Consider the following 21,878-nt stretch of genomic DNA (forward strand, 5'->3'; position numbering starts at 1 on the left):
AAGCAGATTCTAGATGCCTAATTGCTTGGTACAATGGTTTGGGAACTAAAACAATCTAAAATTATTAAATGTATTATTTATACATAAAATAAACTTATATTTTTATATTTTGAATATTTTAACATGTAATATTATCATCCTTTTGTCTGTCAATATTGTCATCCTTTTGCTTCCACCCTTGAAGTTCACTCCTCCAATTGGTGATTCCAATGAAGATTAGTCTACTTTGAGGAAATGTCCAAGCCAGATATGCTCATTCCTTTATATATCTCTCATTTCCACTTCTGATTCTTCATATTTCTTCACCTGAGATTTTTCCATCTGAGATTTTTCTACCACAGATTTCCCCCTGAGGGAGTATCATTCTCGCTCTTAACCCCTGCTTTTCATTTTTCTTTTATGTGTTGCCTACCTTTATTAGAATATAAGTCCAACAAATAAAATAACATTAAAAAGAATGTAAAGTCTTCGAAAATAATATTGTTTATTTGTATTTCTATTTTCAATTTTTAGTGCAAGACTTTATACATGGTTAAGTAATTAATAAATTCTTGTCCACTCAATATAATTAAAAATATTTAAAAACTAGATAGGCTCATCCATTACAAGTTATCTTTTCTTGGACAGAAACTTTACATAGAAACTTTACATAGGGAAATGGGCAATTTCTAAGATTGCAACTGAATACCAAGAAGGGATTGTAAGTTTCAAAGAAGCTTAGAGGATCTAGAGAACATTTTAAGTTAAATGAAACATCTGGGAGTACCCTGGAATGAGCACAGTTATAAGACATTTCTCACTAAAGAGTTGGCCCAGTTCTACAATGGAACCCTAGAGATAACACTAAGCCCTTCTAATGGATATTTCTTCTCCCTGACAGAAATCAGAATAAGCTTAGACTTGAATTTCAAAGTAAAGTAGTAGAAATCCATAGGGGACATAGATAGTCTGAGATCACACATATTTGGTATATAGTTGATGAATGTATTGCCTCTTAGCTATACCAGATGATAAATTTCAAGTTTGGCACCAAATAAATCTAACAAAAGTTGGGAGCTTCATAGAAATGTTTTTCATTTATTTCAGTACTTGAACTTAAGATTGAATTTGATAAAACTTCACTGGCAATTTCAAACTAGGATAAGATAGCCACAAACCATTTGTAACAGTTTTCTTTTAGATTCAGAGTTTAAAAAAAAGGTTGAGATTAGGAAATCAGGCAATGGTCTCAGAATTTGTAGTTTCCAAGCAAAATACAAATTTTTTAGGACTGTGTAACCAAGTGATCAGAAGTAGACCCCAAGGCACCCTTATAGAACGAGCAATGGGAAACCAGAAAGGTAAATCTGTGTATGCCCCATGTGATAACCACTACAAACCTATGTAGTTTTTCATATACATTTCACCTGAAGAATAGAATGTGAGGATGATGATGTTTGGAGTGTTAGGGGGTAGAGACAAGAGTGATCTCTCAGATTGAGAGATAAATATCTCTCAATGTGAAAGTGAGCCAGTAAAGATGTTATAAAGATGCACATATTTTCATATGTGGATATTCAATTCCACTCAATAAAAACTTATTAAATGACAATTAGACAACTGGACTTTATTAAGTACCAACTTTGTACCTTTACTCTTTCAGGTTCTAGGGAATACTAAGAAAGACAAAAAAATTACCTCCTCTTAAGGAACTCACAGTCAAATGGAAGAGACACCATATAACAACTATTAAACAAATAAAAAAAAGATAGAGACAAATAAATTGATGATAGACTCAAGGGGAGATCAAAAAGATTAAGAACTCATAATAATTGCCTGCAGAAGGTCAAACTTTAGATAAGATTTGAAGGAAGTCAAGAAATATATTTCTACTGAGTGTAGTATTTTTCTCACTACCCAGAATTATAAGTTTGACAAAATTTCAAGTTCTTACACACCTTTGCACCACATATTTAATCAGTTACTAATAACCAATCTTATTGTTGCTGCTTCAACCATCACAACATCCAATACCTCCTTCCCTATGTCATTTTTCATATATATATATATATATATATATATATTAGTTAAGGGCAACCTCAGTTCCCTCATAAACTATTGCAGTCACCTAAAAATTGATCTCCTTGACTGAAATCACTGCCCATTTGAATCCATCTTTTACACAGTTCCCAAATCAATTTTCCTTAAGTGTAGGTTTTGGTCTTATATCTCCTTACTTAGCAAATTCAAATGCCTCACCATCGACTCTAGAATAAAATAAAAATTTTGCCATTTGTCTATAAAACCACTTCTATACCTGACTCATAAATATATTTCCAAGATCCCTTTCCTGATTTCTATGTCCCTCCTAAATGGCCTTTTCTTTTTACTCACATAGATTTTTTAAATTTAAAATTAATTTTTTCCAACTACATGAAAAGATAGCTTTCAAGTCATTTTTATAAGATTTTGAATTCCACATTTTTTCTTTTTCCTTCCTCTCCTCCTTCTTTCTCAAGACAGTGAGTAATTTGATGTACCTCATACATATACAATCATGTTAAATATATTTCCATATTAGTCATGTTGTGAAAGAATCACCAATACCATGAGAAATTTTTTTAAAAAAGTATGCTTTGCTATACATTAAGGTTCCAGATTTCTTTAGCTGGTTGTGGATACAATTTCTATCATGTCTTTGATCACCAAATTCCTAAAAATACTAAGGCTAGCATAGTTGATCATCAAATAATGTTGCTGTTAATGTGGACAGAGATTTTTCTGGTTCTATTGACTTTATTCAGAATCAATTCATGTGGTTTTTTAAACTAATTACTTAGTTTATTTATTCATTTAATTATTATTTTCATCATTGCATATACAAACAGTTTTTAACATTTGTTTTTGAGTTTCAAAATTTTGTCCTTTTAATCAACAAAGCAAGCAATTTGATATAGGTCATAGATGTATATTCAATCAAAACATTTCCATAGTTTTCTTGTTGTGAAAGAAAGCATAGACTCCATACCCCCTCCCAAAAGTAAACCTTAGAAAAAATAAGATTTAAAAGGCATTCTTTAATCTGTATGTATCCCAAAGAAATCATAAAAAAGGGAATAAGTCCCACATTACAAAAATATTTATAGCACCACTTTTAGTAGTGGCAGAGATTAGAATTTGAGGGGATGCCTATTAATTGGCTAAATAAGTGATAGTACACAAATATGTTGGAGATCTCTTGTTCTAAGAAATCATAATGGGTTTAATTTCAGAAAAGCCTGGAAAGACTTTCATGAATTGATGCTAAGTAAATTGAGTAGAACCAGAATAATATTTAATACATTTAAAGCAGCACTGGGTGATGATCAGCTATGATGAGTATGCTCTTTTTTTTTTTTTTTTTTTTTTGCAAGGCAAATGGGGTTGAGTGGCTTGCCCAAGGCCACACAGCTAGGTAATTTTTAAGTGTTTCAGACCGGATTTGAACACAGGTACTCCTGAATCCAGGGCCGGTGCTTTATCCACTGCGCCACTTAGCCGCCCCAGAGTTTGTTCTTCTTAGCAGTGAAATAATCAAAAACAAATCTAAAGGACTTATGATGGAAAATACCATTTACACCCAGAGTTGTAACTATGGAGCCTGAATATAGACCAAACTGACATTTTTCAATTTTTTAAAATTTGTTTTATGATTTATTCTTTTTCCTCTCTTTGTTTTTTTTTCCTTTTTACTTTGATTCTTCTTTCACAACACAATTAATATAGAAATATGATTTACATAGTTATAAATGAATATCCTATACTGGACTTCAGGAGAAGGGGGAAAGGAAGGGAGGGAAAGAGAAGAATGTGAAAATCAAACCTTACCATTATTGATTATTGAAAACTATTTTTGCATGTAGTTAGAAAAATAAGTAAAAAATTTTAAAAATTATTTAAAAGTAAATTATTAAAAAAAAGTCCATGGTCACTTTTACATGACCATAAGGCATCAGATTTTTTTTTTTGTAAGGCAATGAGAATAATTGGCTTGCTCAAGGTCACACAATTTAAGTGTCTGAGACTGAGTTTGAACTCCAGTGCTCTTGACTCCAGGGCCAGTGCTCTTCACTTCATCACCCTACATCAGAGGTTTTTCTCATTTCTTGACCTCATTGTCCCCATAGTATACAGATTAATTAAGAGTAAATACTATGTCAATTTTATCTTCATTTCTCTGGTATCTTGTAAAGTGTCTTACACATTGCACGTGTTAAGTAAATGTTTGTTTTTCCTTTTCCTTTCTTTTAATTATTTGCAGGAAAATATAATTCAGCAAATATAGAATCTGATGGATGGATTTTGCAGTAAAATATCTAAAAAAGTTCTGGGTTTCAAAATCAAATTCAATTTACATATGAACTGTAATGTATAATTTTTGCTAAAAGATACCAGCAACAACTACAGTAGCAAAAAAGAAGCTATTTTATTGTTTAATTGGAAACATAGTATGTTGAAATATGTTGTTAGCTTATGGGATAGCATTGCTAACAATCACTTTTATATATTTTAATGACGTCAGTAAATAGTCAGAAATTCCCCTTTCCTTACGCTATCATTCTCTCTCCATCAATTATTAAATCTGAAATTTCGTGTTCAGTGCCTTCTTACAAAATAACTATACAAAATTTAGGAATATCTGGTACTACTCAAGGAAAAAAAAACTTTCTTCTGAAAATTTGCTATAAAAATTCACAAGAGATAATTATTTTCAAAAGTGAAAATGATCTCTATAATATAATAAAACAAAAATTCATTTTTAATTAAAAATAGACATGTTGGGCTTTCTGGAATTGTGAATTCTTTTCCAGAATACAAGGTGAGACATGCCTTCTCTTCACTTGTCAATTATGCCCTAATGGTGAGTTATTTTTGTTCTCTCTTGTTCCATGTCAGGGTCATTTTGTGTATGACAATAGGCCAAAGATTTAATTGGTTAAATGTACTGTATGTGGATAAGGACATTTTGTGCTTTTCCTTTGCAAATTACCCTTGAATAATTATGACTCATGAAAAGGACCTTAAGGTACATGTTACACAGAAGTTCATCTCCAATTTCCTATTTCTTTCTTGAAACAGAGATTGAAACTGGGAAAACAACACAAATTAGCCTGCCAGATCTGACAGGTGCTCATTTTGGAACTGAGGCTTTGATTTGGCTATATAAAGAGTAAAGTAAGATTTGTCTAAACATGATAATATAAATGGCTCTGAAGGATTAGTGATGTGGTAAAGTGAAACTGACTGCTAGCAGTTATTAAAATGTTTGGAAAATCAACTACACATTGAAAACGTAAAAATGAAAAGATATCAAACTATAGTAACAGAAACAACAGTGCAGCCATTATATTATTTGGTGTTTGTGATACGTTTTACTTTTACCTTGTGATACATTGTTACTGAAATATTCAGTTTAACTTTTTTAACATTTATCATAAGTTTTTGAGCATTCATCATTAAAGCATCCCACCTGCCCAAAGCTAGGTTAATCAATATGCTTAGCTAATCAAAGACCAATGAACTTAGCTTTATATATTCATGATACTACTTTTTTTACTACACCAATAAGAAATATTTTCATTTTTTTTTCTTCCTGTAAATCTGTAAATATTCTCTTAAAAGATAAAGAGCTTTAAACATATTTAACTTGATCTTATATACCTTTTCTGAACTGGCACAGAAAAAGCAAAAACTTTTTTTGTTTGTTTTGTTTTTAGGCATTTGTCATCATTCTACTAAATATCATACATAGATGAAAAAAGTGAATAATGTCATCCAAGACAGCATATATCTTAATTTCTATGAAATAAAAACTGTCTCCAGCTATATTTCAATTTGTCTATTGAACTACTCTTTAAGCCTATCTAGAGTTTGTACTAGTTGTCATTACATTTTGAAGAATTATTTTCCACTTTGTCTTGCCATATTTTCTCTGGTATTTCTTCTGATCAAATAGGAGATGTCTCTCTGTGTTAATCATATACCCAGAAGAACATAAGATATTTCCAATTTCCTGGTATATCAAATAAAGAAAATAAGAAATCTAATGTAATTTATAACAATGAAATAAAATAAAGACAAATTAAGGGCAGCAAATTTAAATTTGATGCACAGCTCTAAAAAGCAAAATTTCACTTTTAATTATTCTACTTTATTTAGTAAATAAAATTTTAAATACAATTTAATAAAAATTTTGATTCTCACTGATAGGAATAGTAATCCAATCATTTAGTAAATAATCTAAATTCTTATATAATATTATATTATCTTTTTATTCAAAATTACCTGTAAATATGACTATCTGTGACATCTTTGTTCCCTAAAAATTGATAATTATTTCAAAATATTTGCTCTCTCCTTTTCTATATCAGAAAGATATGGAAACATTTAACAATGCATATCATATGAGGTTAGAAATAAATGTAGAAATGTTCAATGAAACTTCTGCAAAAATAAATTTCATTTTATCAGCATGGATATTTTTGTATTATGAACTATATTTAAGTAATGCCAAGATACATTAAAATTTTAACATATGTATTCTAAGGCGATCAGTGAAAAGACTATATTCCTTTCATGTCTAGTGTTGAAACAATAAATAATAACATTAGTCAAGAGAATATTGTATTTTTTGAGGCTGAAAGTTGTCCTTCATATTGATCTACGTACAAAATGATGTTTTTTTTTAGAAAGTTACTCATGTGCTTCCTTCTTAAGGGTATATTCTCCCTCCCTTTTTTGTAATCTGCCCTAGAATGCAAATTTCTTTAAGGCAAAATGTGATTTTGTGTCTGTGTGTGTGTGTGTGTGTGTGTGTGTCTTTTTTGATTTTTCTATTGCCATTCTCTTCCATAAGATGTTTAATAAATGTTTTTCACATTGACTTGGATTCAATTTTAGCTTAATTCACCTAAATCTTGAGAAACACTGGTAAAGAACTGAAAAATAAAATATTAAAATATAGATACTCAGTATATCTTATACTTGACTTTAGTTGGACCAAATTAATTATGAATTGACATGGCCACTGTTTTATTTACTTCTTTACTGGGAACAAATGGAGCAAAATAGGGGGGAAAAGAGTACTTATACAAGGCTAATCAAAATACAGAGAGGTTTTTAGATTCCTTTTTTCTGAATTTGATTCCAAAGAAAATTATATGTGTGGTAGAATTTTTTAAAAACTGGGCTTTGTAATTGGAATCAGGGGAACTGGGTTGAAATTATGGCACTAATAATTAGTATCAATGTGATCTTAGGGAAATTGTTAAACCTTTATGAAATTCAGTTTCTTCAACTGTAAAATGGGGTAGTATAGAAATTGTCCGGGATTTGGAATCACAGGACCTAGTTTCAAAGTTCAGTTTTGCCACTTACTACTACTACTACTACTACTACTACTACTACTACTACTACTACTACTACTACTACTACTACTATGATTTTGAGCAAGTTAAGATCCGTGCATCTTAGTTCCTTCCTCAGTGAAATGAATGAGTTGAACTAGATGTCAACACCCCTTTCTCTTATGTTTATGATAAGCTGATTTTTAGATAATTTATTTTTTTATTTTTAGTTTTTGCAAGGCAATGGGGTTAAGTGGCTTGCCCAAGGCCACACAGCTAGGTAATTATTACGTGTCTGAAGTGGTATTTGAACTCAGGTACTCCTGACTCCAGGACCATTGCTCTATCCACTGCACCACCTAGCCACCCCTATAATTTCTAATATCTCCTTGACTCTCTTTTCTTTTTCACATTTACCATACTCTCAAGAAGGAGTTTTGCTTATTATCTCATAGTCCTGTTGTAAGAAAGGATTGTATTCTAAGTATTATTATATAGGTGTGGTTGGAAGACAAAGAAAGCCTTCTTTAAAAAATCATACAACTACTTTTAGAATTTTCCAAGTCACACATGCATGCATAACATTCATATAAAGTTGATGGTGGCAGTTTGGACAGAAATTTTAAGAGATTGGACTGCTCTCTGGTAGAAAGTCATTTAATCATATTGCCAGCTCTCATCATGAGACCATGCTAGCAGAGTTGCTATGTCTTTATAGCAGTTAGATTCAGATTTGCTACTCATTCACTTCCTCTACTGAAATCATAAGGGAGACATATATGATTAATTACTAAAGCTCATATTAGGATTTCTTTTCAGATTTGACTAGTTACATTTTAATTTCATTTTCTATGATTTTCATTTTTTTATTCTGAACTTAACACACATTAAGAAACTGAATGTAGTTCCAAATGTATGCTATTTTTCTGCATCTACTTTTAGATTATCTTACATACTCTGCCTTCCAGAAGTGGAAAAATACCTAACACTATACTTTCAATTATTTTTAAATGGTCTGACAGTTAACTTTGTTCTTGCTTGTTACATTTGGAAACCTGATGCATGAAAAAAATAACCTCAAAGCCTTATTAAACATATTTCTCTCATTATTATTCTTTAGAGAATTTTAAAACAATATGACTTGCTATGGGGGCGGCTAGGTGGTGCAGTGGATAGAGCAATGGTCCTGGAGTCAGGAGTACCTGAGTTCAAATCCACCCTCAGACACGTAATAATTACCTAGCTGTGTGGCCTTGGGCAAGCAACTTAACCCCATTTACCTTCCAAAAACATAAAAAAAATACGACTTACTAGTTTGAATTAATTACTTTGATAATGCTTATGTCATTTGACTATTGTGGAATTTCTCTTGTTCCTATATTTGAATCAGTTTCCTATATATCAAATATTCAGAAAGACTAATTATATTCATGCATATGTAGATATATTTCTAATTTTACCATACTATTTTATAGAAGTTATTATGTAAATTAGATTTTGTGCAATTTCTCTAATTTGGTCACCATTATATTTGCAAAAAACATTATTTGGTTTCTTTTTTGTCTATGATTATTTGGTCAATTGATTTAATTTAAAAACTCTGTTGATGAATTTTGTTATCGAATTTTAAAGATTTATTTTTTTTTTATTCCATGAAATCTCTTTTGTAACAAAATAAAGCATTTAAAGAAAGCAAAGAATATATTGACCCAATCTAAAAGTATAAAGTTTCAATATATATATATATATATATAGCACATCCTAAACATATCTAATAAAAAGAATGATGAGAAATTTATTTTCTTTCTCTTCTATAATTAGGTGTTGAGATGGATAGAGCACTAGATCTGGAATCAGAATTGGATTATTTACTAATTATATTACTTTAAGAAAGATTTATCCCCTCTCCTTTTCTCCTTCCCCTCCATCTCTCCTTTCCTTTCTTGCCTTCATCCCTTTCTTCTTCTTTCTCTTTCCTTCCTTCTATCCTTCCTTTCCTTCCCCTTATCTCCTTTCTTTTTGTTGTTTCCTCTTTCTTGTCTTTCCTCTCTTTTTTACTCTGTCCTTCCCTTGTTTCTTTACAATCCGGGGAATAAAAAAGAAAATACTGTTCTTGTAATAAATCATAGTGAAGTAAATTTCCTTAATCTTTATTTACAAAGTTACATTTCTTTTTGCACTTTTGTTCATCACCTCTCTGGAAAAGGTAGACAATGTGTTTCTTCAATGATATTTGTGGTATATATGTTCACCATATTGACCATAGTTATTATGGATTTCAAAATGATTTGTCTTCACAATATAGTTTTTTATTTTTATTAAATATTTTTCTCTTGTTTTTGCTCATTTCAATCTTCATTAGCTCCCTAAAGTTCCCAAGTAATTGATATTGATGTTATAGTCTAGCAGAAGAGATTATACTTGCGTTTCTACTCACTTTTCTGTATTTGGTCAAGAAAAATTTTCCTGTCTCTTTGAAATAAGTTTTATTCTTGTTCCTTGCTTAAGGATAATATTCCATTCTATTCATATACACATCCTCTTCATCATTTTTGATTTAATGGGCATCCATTTAATTACTATTTTTTATCATACATTTAAAGAATTATTTTAAATGTTTTTTGCATATTAAATCTTTTCTTCTTTAATCTTTTTTCTATACAGTTCTAGCAGTCACATATGTGAATTAAATGATATACATGCTTTAAAGTTTTGTGTATAATTCATCCATAAATTTATCATATGTAAAACATTTTTATCATATTTCTATAATTACCATATATTCAAATAATAATAGTGAAAAATTAATTTATACTTAATTAATTGGAAAGATCTCTAATACTTTTTTCATTATATATAATACTCACTCTGTTTTAAATATATGCTCTTATAAGAATTTAAGAACCATTTGTTTCATTACCACCTGATGTTCTTAAGACATAAATAGATGGATGTTGCATTTTATTAAAAACAAATAAAAAATTTTCTGCTATAAATACATATTTTAAAATTTTGATTATTATTTATGACAAAATTTATATAAGTTCTACAAGTAAAATTTAAAGGAAAATATCATTAAAAAGATACTTTTTACAGAGAAAATGTTCATGGACTAGATAAATGAATTAGGGTTAAATGAGATAAGGATAAATTCCATATATTGGTATGCAGTAAAAAAACCCCAAAAGACTAAGAGTATACACACATATTGTGGCATATATATGAATGTGTATCTATATCTACCTATATTTCACGGAATACACAAGGATGTTTATTATACATTTAGGAGGAAAAATAGATGTAGTGCTGTACTTAGATTTAGGAGGACTCATCTTTCTGAGTTAGACTCTAGTCTCAGACACTTACTATCTAAAGTGACCTTGGGCAAATCCCTTAATCCTGTTATCTTCAGTTTCCACAAATGTAAAATAAGTTGGAGAAATAAATGATAAAGCATTCCAATACCTTTGCCAAGAAAATCTCAAATAAAATCAAGAAGAGTTGCGTACTTGAGTGAAATAACTGTACAATAACAGTATTAAGATTTTCTCTTGTCCCTTTTTTAAATCTAGAAATCAGTAAAATAATATATCAATAATGGATTTGAAGAATTTACTGATTTCAAAAGTGTAAATTCTCGTGCTGATAATTAGACAATGACTCTTTAGTCAAGTCTATTTGAGGTGTTTTCAGCACTTTCTATTTCTATCCACTCTTATAGAAGAATGTGATAGCAACACAATAATTTCTGTAGAAATATTTAGCTGATTGGTTGAATAATTATTAAATTCACAGAAAAAGTAGAAAACTTAAGGAAGTTAAGGAAATTTAAGGGAAAGATAAGTATCATTCACTGTCAGGGGGAAGTGGGAAAAGGCTAATGGTGAAGGGTGGCAAGTGAACAGAATAAAGAGGTAGATTCCAGTTACCAGAAATATAGAATGATCAAATTATCATAATGGATAATGACCCATGCTGATGCTTAGAGACAAGAGCAAGGGAAGATAAGGTCATTGATAATCCTTGAGTTTGACTTGAAAAGTGGAATGCACAAAATAAGCCAGAAAACTTTTTCAAATTTTTTTGTAAGAATGAGAATCAGAGGGGTCAAGTAGGTGACACAGGGGATAAGAGCACTGGCCCTGGAGTTAAGAGGTCCTGAGTTCAAATTCAGACTCAAATACTTAATACTTACTTAATTGTATGATATTGGGCATGTCACTTAATTCCATTGTCTAACAAAAAAAGAGTAAGAACCCGAATTCCAAGACAGATCTTTCCTAATTTCAATTTCTGCTTACATTTTATTATATTGTGATGTTAAATATTGTATGTACTATCTTGAATTCTTGAGGAGAAAGAGGAATTAGTGAAGGTTCAGAAAATAGGAACAGAACTAAGAGAGAATAAAGTTAAAGAGGCCAAAAGGGTATCAAGAATGATGAGATGTTGCATAGTATGCAATACTCTCAAAAAAAACCAATTAGTATCAGGTAGGGGAAAAGATAATTCATTACTGATTTTGAAGAGAATTGTTTCAATTGAATTGTGAGGATTCAAGAATATATATGTTCAAGTAGTGGTTAGAGTCAGGAAGAATTTATTATACTTTAAATAAGTTTCATTTTAATCATATAAATATTTTATTTGTTTTCCAGTTATAAACAATAGTAGTTTCTACCTATCATTTTTGGTAAGGTTTTGAAATTTACATTTCCCCCCCATCCCTTCCCTTGCCCCTAGCCCCCACAGAAGGCAACCTGTTAATCTTTACATTGTTTCCATGCTATACATTGATCAAAATTGAATATGTTGAGAGAGAAAACACATCCTTGAGGAAGAAATGAAATGTTAGAGATAGAAAATTATGTAACACATGACATTTTTTTTAAATTGAAGGTAATAATCTTGGGTCTGTGTTTAAACTCTACAATTCTTTCTCTGGATACAGATGGTATTCTCCATCACAGATACCCTAAAATTGGCCCTGATTATCACACTGATGGAATGAGCACATCCATTAATGTTTATCATTGCTTCCCTTGTTGCTGTTAAGGTGTTTAATGTTTTTCTGATTCTGCTCATCTCAGTCAGAATTCATGCAAATCTTTCTAGGCTCCTGTGAAATCCCATTCCTCCTGTTGTCTAATAGGAAAACAGTGTTCCATAACATACACAAACCACAATTTGTTCAACCATTCCACAATTGATGGACATCCCCTTACAATCTCCATTTCTTTGCCACCACAAACAGATTTACTGTGAATATTTTTGTTCAAGTGATGTTTTTATACTTTTTCATGATTTCTTCAAGCATAATTCCTAATTGCTCACCAGAAAAATTGGATGAGTTCACAGTCCACCAACAATGCATTAGGGTCCCAGATTTCGCACATCCCTTCCAACATTGATCATTGTATTTTCTGGTCGTACTGGACAATATGAGAGGTGGAGTGATGTCTCAGTGATGCTTTAATTTGCATTTCTCTAATCAGAAATGATTTAGAGCAATTTTCATTTGACTATACATAGCTCTGATTTTCTCATCTGCAAATTGGCTTTGTATTTCTTTTGACCATTGTCAGTTGGAGAATGGTTTGCTTTTTTATAAATTTGATTCAGTTCTCTATATATTTTAGAAATGAGTCCTTTGTTAGGAAACAATGGTTGTAAAAAATTGTTTCCCAATTTTGCTACATTTCTTTTGATATTGGTTATAGTAGTTTTGATTGTGCAAAAGCTTTTTAATTTAATGTAATCAAAATTATCCAGTTTGTTTTTAATGATATTCCCCATCTCTTCTTTGGTCCTAAACTTATCCCCTTTCCATAGATCTGACAGGTAAACTTTTCATTGTTTTCCTGATTTGCTTATAATACTGTATTTTATGTCTAAATCCTGCACCCATTTTTGATCTTATCTTGGTATTGGGTGTGAGTTATTGATCTAATGGAAATTTCTTTCAATTTCTCCAGCAGATTTTATCAAAGAGTGAGTTCTTATCCCAGAAACTGGACTCTTTAGTTTGTCAAACAGATTACTTAAAACATTTCCTGCTGTCTCTTTTGCACCTAGTCTATTCCACTGATCCACCACTCTGTTTCATAATAACAGATAGTTTTGATGACTAATGCTTTATAATATACTTTTAGATTGGGAAAGGCTAAGTCACCTTCTATTGCACTTTTTTCATTAAATCCCTTAATATTCTTGACTTTTTGTTTCTTCACATGAATTTGGTTGTAATTTTTTTAGCTCATTAAAGTAATTTTTGAAACTTATTTAAAGTTGCCATTTTTATTATATTAGCTCATCTTATCCATAAAAAATTGATATTTACCCAGTCATATGAATCTGTTTTTATTTGCAAGAAAAGTGTTTTATAGTTGTTTTTCATAGAGTTTCATAGAACAGGTAGACTTTCAAGTATTTTATAATGTTTAATGTTATTTTAAATGGAATTTCTCTTTCTAACTCTTGCTGCCTAGCTTGATAGTAATATATAAAAATGTTAAGGATTTATGTCTTTATTTTACATCCTGCAACTTTGATAAAAATTCTAATTATTTTAGTAGTTTTTAGATGATTTTTAGGGTTCTCTAGATATACCATCATGTCTTCTGCAAATATTGAGCATTTTGTTTTTTCCTTCCCAATTTTAATTCCTTCAACTTCCTTTTCTTCTCTTATTGCTGAAGCTAACATTTCTAATACAGTATTGAATAGCAGTGGTGATAATGGGCATCCTTGTTTCACCCCTGATATTATTGGGAATGCCTTTGGCCTATCCCTATTGCATATAATGCTTGTGGATGGTTTCAGAGAGATGTTGCATATCATTCTAAGCAAAAATCCATTTATTGTTACACTCTCTAGTGTTTTTAGTAGGAATAGGTGCTGTATTTTGTCAAAGGATTTTTCACCAACTATTGAGATAATTTATGTTAAGTTTGTTATATAGTCAATTATACTGACAGTTTTCCTAATATTGAACCAATCCAACTTTCATGTAATAAATCTGGCTTGGTCCTAGAATATTATCCTATTGATAACTTGCTGTAACAGTTTTGCTAAGATTTATGTTTTTGCATCCATTATCATTAATGAAATTAGTTTATAATTTTCTTTCTCTGTTTTTGACTCTTCCTGGTTTAGGTATCAGCACCATATTTAATGTTATAGAAGTAGTTAGGCAGATTTCTATCTTTATCTACTTTTCTAAAGAGTTTATATGGAATTGGAACCAATTGTTCCTTAAAAGTTTGGCAAGATTCACTTATGAATCCACCTCACCCTGGAGATTTTTTCTTAGGGAGTTTATTGATGACTTTTTGAATTTCTTTTTCTGAGATAAGGTTATTTAGATACTTATTTTGCTCTTCATTTAACCTGGGGAACTCATATTTTTGTAAACAGGCATCCATTTCACTAAGATTATCAGACGTTTTGAAATATTACTTTAATTTCCTCCTCATTAGAGGTAAGTTCATATTTTTTAATTTATGATACTAGGAATTAAATTAATCAAAAGTTCATCTTTTTATTGTTTTTTTCACAAAACACCTCTTGGTTTCCTTTATTAGTTCAATGGTTTTTAATTTGTTCTTTCCCTATTTTTTACTTTCATGCTTAATTCATTGATTTCCTCTTTCTCGATTTTATTAATGTAAGCATTTAGAAATATAATATATCCTCTAATAATTGCTCTGACAGTTTCTCAGAAGTTTTGGCATGTTGTTTCGTTATTGTCATTGTCTAGAATGAAATAATTCTATCTCTAATTTGTTATTTGATACAATCATATTTCAAAATGAGGTTATTTATTTTCTAATTAGCTTTAGGTCTATCTCTTCATGGCCCATTATTGCCATGATTTTTCTTGAATAAATGGTTTAAGAAGGAAGGTTTCAGCTTTTTTGATTTTCTGCATTTGATTATTAGGTTTTTATGCCCTAGTCCATGATCAATTTCAGGTGCCATTTATTGCAGAAAAAAAGGTATATTGCTTTATATCTTCATTCAGTTTTCTCCAGAGGTCAATCATGTCTGGGTTTTCTAAAATTCTATTTGCCACCTTAAATTCCTTCTTGTTTATATTATGATTAGATTTATCTAATTCTGAGAGAGGGAGGCTGAGTTCTCCTTCCAGTAGAGTTTTGCTTCCTATGTTTTGCTATAACTCATAAAGCTTCTCCTCCAAGAATTTAGATGCTATACCACTTGGTGCGTACTTTTAAGTACTGAAATTGCTTCATTGTCTATAGTACCTTTTAGGAGGATATAATTTCCTTCCTTATCTCTTTAAATGAGGTCTATTTTTGCATCTGCTTTGTCTGAGTTAAGGATTACTACCCCTGCCTTTTTCACTTTAGCTGAAGCATAATTTCTTCTATTCCACCTTTTACCTTTCCTCTTTATGTATTTCTCTGATTCAAATGAGTTTCTCGTAATCAGCATATCGTAGGATTATGGTTTTTAATCCACTCTGCCATTCACTAAAGTTTTATGGGAGAGTTCATCCCATTTACATTCAACATTATAATTACTAACTTTTCATTTTCCTACATGCTACCCATGTTTGTATTTCCCCCCCTTTTTTTTACCTTTTCCTTATTTCCAAGTATTTTGATTAAGAATACCACCTCCTTCAGTGTGTTTGGCCCATTATATCCAACCCCCCATCCCCTTTCTTTCCTCTTTCCTTTTTCCCCTTCCTTATTCTCTTTCTTCTGTCAGTTGCTCTTTCTCCCCCCCCCTTCTCCTCATAGTACTTGAAAGGTACGATGTTTCTAAACTTAACTGACTGTGTATGTGGGTGTGTGGGTGTGTTACATCTCCTTTGAGGGTAAATTGGGATGAGAATAAGATTCAGGAAGTCCTCACCCGTTCTTTCTTTCCTTCTATTGCACTAGGTCCTTTGTACCTCTTCATGTGATATTATTTGCCCTATTCAATCTCCTACATCCTTCTGTCACTTTACTATTTACTTTTTTTGAAGGAGATATTATTATTTTAAAATTATTCTATCATAGTCATGAACAAGTCATTTGTGTCCATTACTTCTGGCTATTTATATTCTCTAATAGAATTGCAATTCTCAATAGTTATGAGAATCTTTCTCCCAGGTGGGGATATAGCCAGGTCTAATCTTATTGGATAACAGTTATTTCTCTTTTCCCTTTTTCATGCATCTCTTGGGCTTCCTATTTGATGTCCTAATTTTATATTTACCTCTGGTGTTTTTATCAGATAAAGTTGAGAGCTCCTATTTCTTTAAATGTTCTTCCCCCTGGAAAAGAAGCCTGAGTTTTGCTGGGTAATGAATACTTGACTGCATTCCAAACTCCCTTACTTTTTTTGGAATATCAAAATCTAGCCCTTTGATCCCTTAATGTTGATGCAGCTAGGTCCTCTCTCATCCTTACTGTGGCTCCTTGGTATTTATATTGTTTCTTTCTGGCTGCTTGCAGGATATTCTCTTTTATCTGATAATTCTGGAGTTTGCCCACAATATTCCTTGGTATTTTCAGTTTTTGTTCTCTTTTAGGAGGGGAATCAATGTATTCTTTCAATAAATATTTTGCCTTCTGATTCCATGATAACAGCAATTCTCCTCACTATATCCTGAAATATTGATTCCAATCTTCTTTTTTAATCCTCAGTATTTTTAGGAAGCCCAGTCATTCTTAAAATGTCTCTCCTGGATCTCTTCTCAAAGTCAGTTGTTTTGCTGATGAGATATTTTACATTTTCTTCTATTTTTCCTTTTTTAGCTTTGTCTAACAGATTCTTATTGTCTCAATGAATCTTCAATTTCCACAGATTCCTATTTTTAATAGAAATTTCTTCATTTATCTTTTTTGCACATCCTTTTCATTTGGTTAAATCTATTTTTGAAGGAGTTTTCCATTTGTTCAATTGTGGTTTTAAGAGAATTAATTTTTCTTTTTTCTTTGTAAAATTTTTCTTTTATTATTTACACATGGCTAAAATATTTTTATTTAAGAGGAAACATAATACCACCCCGCGCACACATACAGATATAAAACCTCATGAGAAATAAAAAGGAAAAAAATGTGTTTCAGTCTGTGTTCTGATACCATCAGATCTGTCTCAGGTGGATCACTTTCTTTATCATAAGTCCATCATAGAAGTTACTTCCATATTTTTCTACAGTTGCTGTTGCTGATTCTAATTCCCTCCATCCTTTACTCCCCACTACCATCTACTATATTTTCTCTCTCCTTTTACTCTTTCCCTCTTCAAAATTGTGCTGTGGAGCAGCTGAGTGGTATAGTGGACAGAGCACTGGCTCTGGGACTAAGAGGTCAAACTCCCACATCCTTGCAAAGTGCTAATTTTCTCTTGTGTTTCTTTTCCCCTTTTTTTCTGATTGATTTTTAAACTCCTTCTTGATCCCTTCTAAGAAGTCTTCTGGGCTATAGAAGAATAGGACTGAAATTGAAAGCTTGAGAGTAGTGACTTTTTTAGGCAAATTTTCTTGTTTTTGTTTTAAAAATATAAGAGATGGGAGGATTTGTAAGTAACAAGGATGAAGTCAGAATTAATGAAGAGATTATAATTTAGTAGAGGGGAGAATGAAAACACATTAAAAATCATCCTCAGAAACCACAGTTCATCTAAAACTTGGAAAAAACATCTAATATGAAAAGACTGTAACAGGCTTAGGGGGTTACTCATTGCTTTGATGTTTGATTTCTTCCTGCTATTAAGAGCCTTTCTACTTGGTCCCTCTTGGGAATATGCTTTCCTATTTATATTTTTGTTAACTGTTTGATACCAGATGGAGACTATATTTATGCAAGAATAAGTTAAGTAAAGAGAAATGATCTCAAAGAGCACCAATGAGTCATTGAAAAGGTGACTTTCTCTTTTTTTAAAAAAATTGAATTTTCTTAATTCAAAACTCACTTGTCACTCAGAAAGATCCAGGAATTCAATAATCCATAGAACTGATACAGATTTAAGAATTTAGAGGGGATACTTTACTTACAATTCTCAGAGAGTGTGGAGAAACAGGCTATAGATGTTCCAATAAGAAATTTGAAATTGATTGTACTAGAACAGGAAAAATGACTAGGGACACAGGGAATTATGCCCCTTATATTTTTATTTTTTTAGGTTGTTTTTTTGCAAGGCAAACGGGGTTAAGTGGCTTGCCCAACGCCACACAGCTAGGTAATTATTAAGTGTCTGAGACCAGATTTGAACCCAGGTACTCCTGACTACAGGGCTGGTGCTTTATCCACTATGCCACCTAGTCACCCCACCCCTTATATTTTTCATGGAAATTATAGTATATGGTATTCTTCTCTTTCTGTTTGCATCTTCTCTTTATGGAGAGCAATGCTGCTCTTTACCTTTGCTTACTTTATATTAGGTTGCCACTGTGGCTTTATGCCCAAGCAAATCCAAATTAGTCCAGCAGAAGTCATCTAGCTCCATTCCTTTTACAGGAATGCTGAATTGTCTATCTTTGTGGTTGCTGTACTGAATTATGTCCTTAATTTATGGAAGTAATTTTTGATGAGTTTGCATGTTGGAACTAAGCTAGAAAATTCTCTAAAAATTGTATATAGTGCTCACTTTGGCAGCACATATACTAAAATTGGAAAGATACAGACAAGATAAGCATGGCCCCTGTGCAAGGATGATATGCAAATTCGTGAAGTATTCCATTTTTTATTTGTAATCAGTCATGTAGAAATATCTACAATAGGGTTTCAATCTACTCTTAACAGTAATTTTGATAAAATATTTCAGTTAGTGAAATTTGTTGCTGAATAAACCTTTTTGTTTTCTACCAAAAACAATTGTATATGAATGTACAACCTAATTAAATATCTTTTAAGTAATCTCTCTTGAGTAAAATTGCCTGTATTGATTTGCTGAGGTTCGGCTAACCCCATGTCTTATCTTCTATTTGTTTGCAAACATCTGAAATAGCTGAATAATATGCTATGCTCTGTTGTTAATTTCTTTTTTTAATAGTTTCATTATGTCACTTATGAGGATACTTTGTCTAGTAAAGAATATGATAGCACTTTTATACTTTCTTATGTTATCCTCTTATTTCCTTTTTCTTTCCATAAATCTTCAATAGAAAACATATCTATTACACTAACTCCTTTCTGTTTAAATATATTTTAATTATTTAATATTTTGTAAATAAAATTGTGGAAAGTAGTAGTATTAAAATTCATCTGTAATTACTTACTCATTATATAAACCTCATTTTTATCTAGTCATATACATCCTTAATAGCACATAATATACACACACATAATAAATATATTTTATTCTACAATCAAATAAATCACCTTTGTGGTCAGGAGGTGGATACTATTTTTCATCAGTTCTTTTGAATCATGAATAGTCATTGCATTGGATATATTGCTTTGACTTTTAAAGTTATTTTTCTTTACAATGTTTCATTGTTGCTATGCAAAAATAATCTTCAAAATTTTATATTGGTTCTATAACATTATTTTTTGGTTCTGCTTATTTTATTCAGCATCAGTTTCTATAATTTTTTTCCATATCTCCATGAAATTATGTTTTTCCTCATTTCCTATAGAACAATAGTCTTCATTCACATATGTATATCAAAAATCAGTTTTTTTTAATTACTAGAGTTCTGTAGTTTTATAGGTTTTGTTTTTATCACTATACAAAGAACTGATACACATAGGTGTAGATTTTCTCTCCATGTATGTATATAGATAGAATCTATCTATCTATCTATCTATCTATCTATCTATCTATCTATCTATCTATCTATCTATCATCTATCTATCTATCTATCTATCTATCTATCTATCTATCTATCTACCAACCTTTAGATGCTTTCCCTCTTTCTTTGATCTAATTTCTACATAGGGCAAGCAGTGGTATAGGCATGTCAAAACTCAAGTACTGTTTAGAAAATTTTTGCATATAATTCTCAACTGCTTGCCAGAATAATTGGACTATCATTAGTTGGGCAGTAATGTGCAGCCATATTTTGCACTCTTTGCATACTTATAATCTTGTTTAAGGAATAAATGTATCTATAATGAAATCTTTAATAACAATGTAGGACCAAATATAAATGAAAATTACAGTACAGTTTAGAGTCTAAATTCACATCAATATGTCATCAAGATAGCTGACAGAATTTAAGGAAATTAAGAGGTTATTTGAAAATACAACTTGTTGTTCAAAGGTATCTCCCACCCAAACCCTATTTAACTGAGTAAGGTAAGTGCAAGAAATCTACTTAAATCCCAGTTGTATAACCAACTGTGACTATAAATTTCTTCAGTTCTATGATTTGAATCCCAATAAAATAATTTATTTTCTCTTAAAAATGGAAATTGCTTACCTACATAATTTATTAAAACACAATTATTAAAGTTTTTTATAACATCCTTGTAAACTATCCTGTTGTTCAATGTATCCAGCATGTATAATTAATATTTTTTCATATATGTATTTATTTATATATGTTGTATATCTTTATATGATTCTGTTATCTTTGGAACTCAATATTTTGAGTTGATTTTGTGATCCCATTGGGGTTTTTTGGGCAAAGATACTGAAATGATTTGCCATTTGCCATTTTCATCTCATTTTTGCTGATGAAGAACTGAGACAAAGTGGATTAATTGACTTGCCCACTGTCATAGAACTATTAAGTGTCAGAGACCAGAGTTGAATTCAGGATTGTGAATTACCCTGGCTTTAGGCTCAACACTCTATCCACTACGCCACCCAACTTCCTCACAGGTGCATGTTCTTTATATGTATACATGTCATATTATGAATATATTACACACCTATATTTGTACATGTGTATGTACATGTATATTTGCAATATACATATGCATATGTGCATACATATGTATATCATACATAAATATGTTTATCATATATATGGATATATATTCCTCTTCTCTCTTTCAGCTTCCTCCTGTGCTTTTACTTCACCATTTAAGTGGCAAGCTTTTTGAAGGTGTGTACTCTCTTTCTTTTTTGTATTTGTTACCTTAGCACTTAGCTAAAATCCCTAGTATTACAGCAATTTAATAAATGCCTCAATAAAGATTGCCTTAGTAAATAGTTTTCACAAAAGAAATATGTAAAAAATGTAGCTATATTCTATGTGATTTCAATTCAGTAATCACCAAAGTTACTATTGATGTTAAGTGACTTTTGTGGCTCTATTTGTGGTTCTCTTGAGAAAGACACTGAAGGGCTTTGTCATTTCAATTCCAGCTTATTTTACAGATGAGGAATTTAGAGAAGCAGCATTAAGTGATTTGCTCAAGGTCACATAATTAATAGGTGTCTGAGGTCAGATATGGACTTAGATAATTCCTGATTCCAAGCCTGACATTCTATCTACTGTGCAATCTAACTGCTTGTTTTTATCCGATCTGTGACTTCATTAAAGATCTTTTTTATGACTTTCTATCCAAAAATGTTATCATGGTTTTTTTTGCAACCTTAAGC

The 21,878-nt window shown here is 31.0% G+C and overlaps 1 non-coding gene across 1 annotated transcript; it reads left to right on the plus strand.

Annotated features, from left to right (window-relative positions):
• Positions 1-18,963: 18,963 nt before the first annotated feature.
• LOC141492444 (U6 spliceosomal RNA) lies at positions 18,964-19,070 on the plus strand. The gene has a single exon (XR_012469911.1). It is a non-coding gene; the product is annotated as a U6 spliceosomal RNA (small nuclear RNA).
• Positions 19,071-21,878: the final 2,808 nt, after the last annotated feature.

The sequence above is a fragment of the Macrotis lagotis genome, chromosome 6, assembly GCF_037893015.1.
Source record: "Macrotis lagotis isolate mMagLag1 chromosome 6, bilby.v1.9.chrom.fasta, whole genome shotgun sequence".
Classification (NCBI taxonomy): Eukaryota; Metazoa; Chordata; class Mammalia; order Peramelemorphia; family Peramelidae; genus Macrotis; species Macrotis lagotis.